The sequence below is a fragment of the Chaetodon trifascialis genome, chromosome 17, assembly GCF_039877785.1.
Source record: "Chaetodon trifascialis isolate fChaTrf1 chromosome 17, fChaTrf1.hap1, whole genome shotgun sequence".
NCBI classification, from domain to species: domain Eukaryota; kingdom Metazoa; phylum Chordata; class Actinopteri; order Chaetodontiformes; family Chaetodontidae; genus Chaetodon; species Chaetodon trifascialis.
In genome coordinates, this window is record NC_092072.1 from 9,246,059 (window position 1) to 9,253,540 (window position 7,482).

General features: G+C 41.3%; 1 non-coding gene across 1 annotated transcript; it reads right to left on the bottom strand.

Annotated features, from left to right (window-relative positions):
• Positions 1-882: 882 nt before the first annotated feature.
• Positions 883-954, bottom strand: trnae-uuc (transfer RNA glutamic acid (anticodon UUC)). Its single transcript has one exon. It is a non-coding gene; the product is annotated as a tRNA-Glu (tRNA).
• Between the last annotated feature and the right edge of the window lie 6,528 nt (positions 955-7,482).

Genomic DNA, 7,482 nt, shown 5'->3' on the forward strand with positions numbered 1-7,482 from the left:
CACTGGTAAGATCAGAGTATACACACATGCACAGAAACCCGCACCACACACACACACACACACACACACACACACACACACACACACACACACACACACACACACACACACACACACACACACACACAATCCAACACACACACATGCCACCAAAGTCCAGGCAATGACTGACAACTGAACAAAAAGCTGTAGTTACAAGAAAACACATTTCTTACAGCCGAGATATTTTTGGTCCTTCCTCTTACAGGTTATGACATTTTACATCTGAGCAGGCAGCGATACCAAGTCCATTCAGCAGTGGTCCAGTGTAACTAAGTACTGTACTTAAATACAGATCGAGGTACTTTGCTTGACTGTTTCCATTTTATGCAGCTTTATACTTGGACTCCACTACATCTCAGAGGCATATATTGTACTTTTTACTCAATACGTTTGTCTGACAGCTTTAGTTACTAGTTACTTTTTAGAGATACATAGTTCTCACAGGACAGCATCTCTACATTCATAGATGATCTTATGGAGTATGATGCATTTCTGTAGATTAAACTACCCAACAGTATATAAAGTAGTTCAAATTAGCTCAACCTTAAACACTTTTAGCACTAACAGGGACTATTTTTGCTGCATTATGAGGACATTAAGCAATATTTTTTTGTGATAATAATCACAATACAATTACAATTAGTCATTTGGCAGACGCTTTTATCCAAAGCGACATACATACCCACGCTGATGGCACAGCAACGGGGACAGCTCTGGGGTTCAGTATCTTGCCCAAGATACTTTGGCATGTGGACTGCCGAGGCCAGGAATCGAACCACCGACCTTCTGATAGGTGGACGACCGCTCTACCCTCTGAGCAACAGTGCCCCAAAAATGCTGTTCCCATACCGGGGGTCGAACCCAGGCCATCAGGGTGAAAACCAGGAATCCTAACCACTAGACCATATGGGACATACTTTCATTCAAGTAAGGAACGCCAGACTTTAACTTGTAGTGGAGTATCTTATCAGTGTCGTATTTGTACTTTAACTTGAGTAAAGGGTCTGAATACTTCAACTGCTACTGAGAGCAACTAGACCCTCTACCCTTAGACTCTTGATTCAAATGAGGAAAACCTTTGGGGTCACTGACATGTGACCCTGCACGGCACATGAAGACTTTGCTCAATACGAACCAGAATGAAGTTCTGCAAATACAGGAACATGAATGCAGTTTATATAATACTGTAAACCAGAACGGCCTATTTGGTTGACCCAGAGCAGTTTTATGAATTCACATCAGCAGAGTCATTAAGGAGCGTTACTCCCCCCCCTGCTGTGAGACGGCTGACACAACCCCTCTTTAATTGCCCAAACCTCATCTGGGTCCCCATTGTTATAAGACATGTTTGATGTTTTCATCAGTGGCCCTCTAATGTGAGCAGGCGAACAAGCTGAAGTGTCACTCTGATCGACTTCAACAAGGAAATTAGGCTGGACGATGAGGGACAAAATGATGTCTCCTGGGTGAGTGGATTTACGAGGTTTTGTCAGGTGAACTCGCAAAATAGAAACTGAGCTCAAGGTGATGCGAGTTTTCTCCTCTAAAAAATATACACTGGTTGACTGTCTCCCTTTAATCTGTCTCTGTCTGTCTGTCTGTCTGTCTGTCTGTCTGTCTGTCTGTCTGTCTGTCTGTCTGTCCTGTCTCTCTCATCTCGTTCTGTCATCCTCATGTGTCTCACTTTCTCTGAACCAGTCTGACTGTCTCTCACGCTCTCAAGTGCTATCACATCTAAATGCTGACTGAAATCAAAACAACAATCTGTCCCTCTCACACATGCAGACATGCAGACATGCACACACACGCACACACACACACACACACACACACACACACACACACACACACACACACACACACACACACAAATACAAGCTTTCTTTCCCTCAATGATCTCAGATGAATTTCATCTGAGATCATTGCTTCATTAGTGAAGCTCTAGTTGTTCAGATTGATTTAATTATCAAATCATCTATGCAGTGTGTGTGCGTGTGTGTGTGAGTGTGTGTGTGTGTGTGACAGAGAGAGATTATGCAGTGATCTTGGCTGACATTGATCAGCCTAGTCTAATTGGGAGCATCTAGCCGTGTAATTGATTCTGCTACACTTCACAACTAGATGAGTTTAGCAACATCAACAACACTGATTCACGCTGCTGAACAGAACTACACTGAACCAAACTGAACCGAACCACACCGAAATGAACCGAGCTGAAATGAGCCAACCTGAACTGACTCGTATTCTGCCCCATGGACACTGCAAGTTACATTACTGTAAAGTCTCCACATCTAACTCACATATTCTTCATACTGTGAGCAATTGCACCTTTATGTTCAATATGTTGCACATCCCGCCCACTTAATTTTAAATACTACTCAGCTCTTTTCGTCCCAGACATGTCCACAGACATTTTGAATATTTCCAATTGTAAATACTTATTATATATTCACTTTTTTTTTTTTACTTTTGTTGTAATTGTTTTCTCTTTTGTCTTCCTATGATTATTTGTGACTATTATGCCCCAAAATACAAAACAAATTCACTGTATGTAAAAACCTACTGCAATAACCAATTTCTTCTTCTTCTTTTGAGTGACAAAAATAAGCGAAACAACAGTAAACGATTAGATAATGGTGCTTCTTGTGTTTATTTACCCTTTACTCCCCCAACCATCACTGCACAGGTGTCCATCAATGCAACATCAATGTTAATGTTGACAGTTGCCAGCCAACTCACTGCCCATCCATCCAGTAATGACCTTCTTGATTTTCAGAGTTTCAGTCCTGTTTCAGACCCAAACACTACCGAAACTTCACTAACTAAGGTTACCTATTAATTGTAATGGACTCTGATCTTACATCTGTCTTACAGTTAGATTTAAGTGCTGCCTTTGACACTATGGACCATGACATCCCTCGACAACATCTTGAAAACCCTCCTGGTCTCCACTAGCTAGCACTTTCTTGGTTCTGTTCATACATGTATAATAAAACAAAAATGCACTACAAACAATAATACTACAGTATGTTTTTCTGCTCTGAGGTTAAATATGGTGTCCCACAGGGATCAGTGCTTGGGCCACTCTTGTTCTGTATTTACTTGCTGCCCCTAGGTCGCATCTTCGCAAAACATATTACTGCTATGCTGATGACATCAAAATCTATCCTGCAGCAGTCAGTGATTCCTCCCAGCTGCTCAAAATTCATCATTGAATACGTAAAAATGTCCTGCATTTGAATGCACACAAGACCAAAATGTGCTTGGAGGTCCAACCAGACTTCAATAAACCTTGATGGCTGCACAATTTCACATAGCCATCCCATAGAATGGGAATAGTATCATCAAGTATATAATACGAACTGCCTTCTTCCACCTTCGTAAAATAAATAGGCCACACTTGACCAAAATCAAATGCTAAAATCCTTGTACGTAAAATCTAGAACAGACTACTGTAATGCACTTTTCTCTGGCATACCTAAAACTGCAACCAAAGGCCTCCAATTGGTCGAGATGGCAGCTGCCAGAGGACTTGCAAGATCTGAGAAGCTGGATTACATAACACATGTACTGATGTATTTGCATTGGCTACCGGTTCACGCCAGAGCTGATTTTAAAATCCTCCTTCTTACCTATAAGGCTTTAAATGGTCTGGCTCCCTGAGATATCTCCAGCCTTATTTTTCCATATACATCCTTTACATTCCTTTGATGCCAGTTAGTTAATGATTCCTCAGTTTAATAATAACCTTTAACGCTTATTTTATTTCATTTATTTTTATTTTATTTCATTTTTGGATGAGTGCATAACTTTGACATATAGTAATGTCTTTATCATTGTCACTTGTTAGTACACATAAAGAAAAGGTTTTTCAGCTGCTACTGTACCAGGTTACATCTTCTCCAAGCTGTGGCAGAAAGTAGAAGACAGCCCTGATAATGTGGTTTTGAATCTGAAAGATGTCTTGACAACATGAAGCATTCATCCTTTATTGAATGAGGAAGAATCAAAGTTACAGTTCTGACAAAAACATGCTTGTTCATTACTTTTCAACTGTCTGAGTAGAACTGTGTGGGTGTGGTTTGACTGACAGAGTCCTGGCAACTTAAGCAAACAACCCACAAACTGCCCTGAGATTTTGATTCAAATGTTTCTAAATCCCGTTTGGTCCATGGGAGTATGTGACATCACCTTTTCCCATCTGAGCTCTGCCTACTTCAAACCTCAAGCACAAACAGAAATATCTCATGTGAAATAACCAGACTGTGCTAACTCACACAGTGGTAAGAAGCTGTGTGAGGAAATGTGTTTTCAGGGTCTCTAAGGTTGACAGACACAGTGTCAGTGTATATGCATTAGATGGTTTGACACTACAGATCAAGGCTGGATTACCTATTCCCAATTCTACATACGGTGAGTTAAATCTTTTGGGTTTGTGTTGCACATGCATTGTTATATTTTTGCATTTTGAAGGGAGAACATTATATTTTTTGACCCTTCTGCTGGACTATATGAACTCAGTTTTGAGTTGATTTGACCTTGTGGACAATGAAGCGGACGTTGTGAACCTGTTAAGGAGTTGTTGGCTTAGTAAACTATTTGATGCATATATATTTCAATTTAGGACGTTCCTTTGTTATTGTCAGGCAGGCTTTAAAGGCACCCTAACTCTTTCAATTTCCTCATTTACCCAGCTCTCGAATTACAGTTGTAGGAAGGCTTAAAACTTAAGCTGATTGTTATTATATAGTCCCCCAAAATTTGACAAAACAATGTTAATTGCTGGCCAGAGGCTACATATAATCAGGAGAATCCACCTCGAACCCTGCAGTTATGGAAAAGTACCACACTTGCAGGAGCAACTTCTGAGAGAGAATAATGTCCACATCTCCTTTTTCTAATCAAACTGTTCATTGTAGATTATTTAGGTATGTGTGGATGTTTAAGCGCACATACTCACTGATTACCCAGCTCAAAATCAGACATGAACAGTGCACACTGATCAGTGTGCAGCCTCACATAAGGAGGATGGGATCAGAATAAGTCTGAAGCCTTGTACTGTGTGTAGGTAGGAAGGAAGGTTGTGTATATCTCACATGCTTTTACTGACTGCGCCCACGATGCAGTATAGCTGTGATGATCAAGGTTTTAATTTTTTCACTCCAGCCCAGAGGTTATTCCTGATCTACTACAGTACACACGACAGATCATTTCTTTTAGGTTAATTTCAAGTAACCTCAAACAACTGGAAGAGAAAGACTGAGTCAGCCAAAGTGGAATAAAATTACAATGAAAACCAAATGAAATGAACAAAATAAAAACTTCAAAGTGCCAGTGTTCACGTCTGCTTTGCACATTTGGAAGAAAATGCTGGAATTGCATCGTGGGTATGGGCAGGGAGGACTGAAACTGCCTTTTCAAGAGGCTGCCATCTTTATGCACCTGGTCAATTTGAATGAAAAATTACCTGGGCAGGAGCTAAGTACACTGGCAGGTCAGCACAACGCTGGGAAAATGGTGTTTATGCGAGTGCCAACTTCAGTGTGTGTTTGCGTGTGTTAATCTGCGTGTGTGTGTATGTGTCCTGAGGATTAGTCATGCTCTTCTGCCTCTGCAGCACTGCCTTCCTCCTGCCTTACACACACACACACACACACACACACACACACACACACACACACACACACACACACACACGCACACACACACACACACACACACACGCACGCACACACCTGCATCCATCTGGCCAGTCCCCTCTGATAGCGGAGGTGTGAAACAGAGAAAATCAGTCGACTGAGGGAAACAGAAAGGGAAAGAAAGAGGAGCGGAGGGATGGAGGGAGGGAGAGAAAGAAGGGGATATTAAAGAGAGATGGAGAGGGGGATAAATGGACGGGGAGGAGGAAGTAAGGGTGAGAACAACAGCAAAGGTGGGGGAGAGAAAGAGTGGGAGAGTGATATTAAACACCAGGGAGCTAACAGAGCAAATTCACCTGCCCACTCTTCCTTTTCAGCATCCACCTCTCTCTCGTTTCCCCTTTTTACCCCCGTCATCTGCCTTTCGTTCCTTTTCTCTTTCTCCCTCTCTAATCTGTTTCTTCTCTCGCCTCCTACTCCCCTAATTAGCTCCAAATCCTCTTACATCTCATCTTCCTCCTCTTCCTCACAGTCTCTCCCCACTCTTACCCAAAAAAAAATCAGGTTGACCTTAATGAACAGATGAAGAGAGGAGGGGAGCAACTGCATCGAGGGAGCCCCAGAAAGGCTGGATCAGCGTTTTCTGGATCAGCGTTTGTTTACTCAGGACTCCCCCATGTGAAGCTGTCAGAGTGTCTTTTTGCCATTTCCTTTTTTTTTTTCAGAGGCAAAAACTATTAGGCGTTCAGATCATTTGGATGTTTTCAATCTTCCTCTGCTCTATTTAGAGGAGGAGTGGGAGGGGAGTTGTTATTGTTTATGGTATTTCCTCAGTGTTTGACAGTGTGCAGTGACAGCAAAGATGAGAGAAGGCGGAGTGGAGATGACAGCAAAGATCACAGGACAGACTTGGATCTACAACATGTAAATAATCAAAATTAAAAAGAACCAGCCTCATGCGCCACTGAGAGGCCTAAATATAAAACATATTACTGCAGCAAAACACCTGAAAACTCGCATGTTGGAATTTACTCTTACAGGAAATATTCACACACCTGTGCCCTAAATCGGAAGTCCCAGAGAAGAATATGCAAATCTGTGCAGTAGACTAATGTAAATTGGATCCATATTTTTACAGTGCAGTATCTTTTTTTTTTTTTTTTAGGTTTTCAAGCCTTAAATCTGCTTTTTTTTTTTTGCTATTTATGAGGAGAGGAAACAAGCTGAAAACAGCACTGACATTATCTATCACCTCATAGGTTACGGAGACCTTATTAGCAAATAGTTTTGTACTTTTGTTTTCTTAGCAAATACTGTATGACATGCACTGTCATCATCTTTGACACAAGAAGTTCTTTAAAATTTCAAATGACTGGACAAAGAGGAAATTTCACCTTAGAGCACTTCACCACGGACAAGAAGCTGCTTCTAGTCAGAGAAGGCGTGTTGCATTTGTTAGTCCATTTTGGTTCCCGGAGCTGTTTTTCTGCTTGTGGTAGACGGCAGCTGAAAAGTGATGATGTGACATAACAGCGTAGTTACACTGATTTTAATGGTCAAAACATTTTTCCCTTTCCACTGAATCATCAGTAAACATCAGGTTTGTGTCAGTCCTTCTGAATGAAAGAACAAAGACTTCTTTCTGGATTTAAAACGTTCACCAATTACAGGGAGAAATCTGTTGCAGAGCCAGCAGATATAACACTTCCTCCACCAACATTTTGCCTAAATAGACAAGAATACAGCGTAGCAACAGCTTGCAAGTTTTGTGCATCTGTCATCTCTGTAACATGTGAGAAAC